Raw genomic sequence first — 3,099 nt, 5'->3', positions numbered from 1 at the left:
ACAATGTTTTTGCACGAATGAGACAAAACTCAAATGAAGAGCGGCATCAGCAACGCACCAGTGGCTCGTGGTCTGAACATCAGTTCTTCATGCAGGAGGTCAGAGTTCAGATCTCAAACACTGAACAGTTCTTTAGTTCCACTGGTTTGTGACTGGATGAGACATAACTCAAATGAAGAGAAGTGGCTCAGTGGTTTAAAGGTGTCTTTATAACGCAGGCTGTCTGGGTTCAAACCTCACTCTTGTGGTTAAAATGAGTTTGTGCTGTTTCTGAATGAAGAAGAGACAAAACCAAAGAACAGCCGCTGTGTTTGTGAAGAGTCGGTGGCTGAACGTCACTTCTTGATGAGATCCGAGTTCAAATCTCGCTTTAAATGGAAAAGTTATTTGCTGCCACTGGTTTTTGATTGAATAAGAGAACAAACTGAGCGGTACACACAGACAAGCCTGTGGCTCAGCGGTCTGAACAGCTGTTCTTGATGAAGGTGCTGCCGGTTTGAGCCTCACTCTTGCGCTAGAAAAATAGTTTAGTTTAGTTTCACTCCAAAACAGAGACAAGCAAACATGGAAGAACCTGTGGCCCAGTGGTCTGAGCGTCAGCTCTTGATCTGGGGTTTCAGGCGCGAATCCTGTATTTAGCTAGAAAAACTAAAGTTTAGTGTCACTAGTCTTTGAATAAAAATAAACAGACAAAAGTTTTTAAAAAAAGAGTAGGAAGTGTGGAAGTGCCAGTGGCTCAGCGGTCTGAGTGATTCTCCCTGAACGGAAGGAGTCTGGTCTCAGAAGCATGGTTGTGTGATGGTCATCTGGTCGTGATCTGTGACAAGCTGCAAAGCGGATCAGAGCATGTCCAGAGACGAGACAAGCAGAGACATGAAGGGGGAGCGAAGATCCAGACGCTCCCCCTGGGGCTTCCCAGACAATATCCAGCAGCGCTTATTTTTTTTTTTTATATATATAAATAGCCAGCCCAGCCACACAGCAGCAGATCTGAGCTGCTAAACACAGCAGCAGATCTGCTCCAGGACTCTTCCGGCTCCACAGACTGACCCCTGCACACGGAGGCGGCGTCTGGAGGAATATAAAGCAGTTATTTCTCACAGAAATCATCATCAGCTTCAGACTCATTGATCCAGAAATCACAGACATCATAATGACATCACATTACTGCCGTTCAAATATAAACTTAGTTTTTGAAGACATGCGCTTCTGTTAAGGACAAATAAACTGGACTGTTTTAACTTTAAACTACAGATCAGCCACAGCTTATCCAGAGAGAAATCTCAAACAGTCAGACGCACACAAACCTTACTTGAGAACATTAAACTACTGATTAGAACTAACAGCAAATGTTTGGAGGAGACCTGCGGACCTGCGATCTCTGGAAATCATGAACGCCACACAAACATCACATTTATCTTTTTATTGTGCACACACTTTATACACACAAACAGCACTGATCGTTCTCTAATGAAGCATTTGATTAAACAAGCGGCCCGTCAATGCATTTCCCCAGAGAACGGGTCCGAGCTGCTAGAGTCAGACGAGTCCGAGAGCTGGAAGGCTATCGCTGTGTTTCACAGAGTCCAGAAAGAGGTCAGAGGTCAACGGTTGCTCCCTGCTTCTCCTGCCACCTCCTCCTGACCTCCAGCAGCTGAAGCAGAAATCTCCTCCAGACAGAGAGCAGAACCTCAAACACAGCTCGTGTTTCACTCACAACATCTTCCTGCAAGAAGACAAGTCTCAGACAGACTGATATGCGGTGAAAAGATCAGGTCTCCAACAATAATAATAGAAACAGGTCACCGATCTGCAAAATGTCAAGTTCCACAGTTTTGTGGAGTAGCTTAATGTGAAAACACCACAATGCAAATAACACACACACATCTATGATCTACAGACAATTTTAAAATTAGTTAACATCAGTCATAAGAGCTTTAAAAGTGTGAGGACACATGCTGAAGTGAAGCAGTTTCTTGTGACCGGTGGTGCTAACATAAAAACCATTACAGATATCCTCATTATTTTACTAGCAGAAGTAGGCCCAAGTCATTTTCTGTGGAGGTCTCATTAGCTGCTGCAGGTAAACAACTAGAAGCATGAACTCTAAAAAATAAATGAAAAATAACTATGGCTTTTGGGTTTTATTTGTTGTAAAACCATGGTTAATTTTCGTGAAGATACTGTGCAACAAACCAGCCTGTTTAGAATTACGACAATACACAAGTTAAATATCATATAGCAACATCAAACAGCCCAAACAAACTAACAATACAAAAATACAACATTAAAAGCATATCATACTTAAGCACAAAATGATTGTATAAATTTAAAAAAATCTTAGCCTGGTTTACGGCATTCAGAGAGGACTTCTGTGTGTTGATGTGTTCCTGCAGTTTCTTGTGTAATGCTAGTCTGATCTCTGGCAGGTGTCTGTTATTAATCAGATTGTCAACCAATGGCTTTCTACCCAGTGCTGCAATAACTATCTGATTAAGCAAAATAAACTTCATCATCGTGATTAGAAATGACCAATTTTTTTTAGTTTATCACATGAATATTTCTCAACAGCACGTTGTATGCTCTCTTTGAATACATTCATGACTGACATGGTTTTAAAAAGTTTATTTAGCTTAATCACAGACAGTTATTGCAGCGGTGAGCAGAAGCCATTGGTTGACAATGTGATTAATATTGATTAATAACCGACACCTGCCTGAGATTAGATTAGATTCAAGAAACACCAAAGAAGAAGAAGATGAGATTAGTTTAACAAACAAGAAACTGCACGAACATGTGAACACACAGAAATCATCTCTGAATGCGGTAAATGAATTTTCTTTAAGTTTATGAAAACATTTTGTATTTGAGTAACTTTTGGCATGCTCTAGTTTTGTTAGTCTGTACCAATGGCTGTGCTACACTAGAGTTGACGGTGTTTGTAGTTATTGTACAAATTGTCATCAATTCGCCAAAGAAACAAAAACAAAATATGGTTACTCTACACTTTTATGAAAATAAAAACATGATGATTTTTTGTAAGAGTAGATTTACTTCATGCTTCTAGTTGTTTACCTGCAGCAGCTAATGAGACCTCCA

Source organism: Sinocyclocheilus grahami, unplaced genomic scaffold (assembly GCF_001515645.1).
Source record: "Sinocyclocheilus grahami isolate Dianchi unplaced genomic scaffold, SAMN03320097.WGS_v1.1 scaffold761.1, whole genome shotgun sequence".
Classification (NCBI taxonomy): domain Eukaryota; kingdom Metazoa; phylum Chordata; class Actinopteri; order Cypriniformes; family Cyprinidae; genus Sinocyclocheilus; species Sinocyclocheilus grahami.
Note: the sequence above shows the minus strand (reverse complement) of the source record.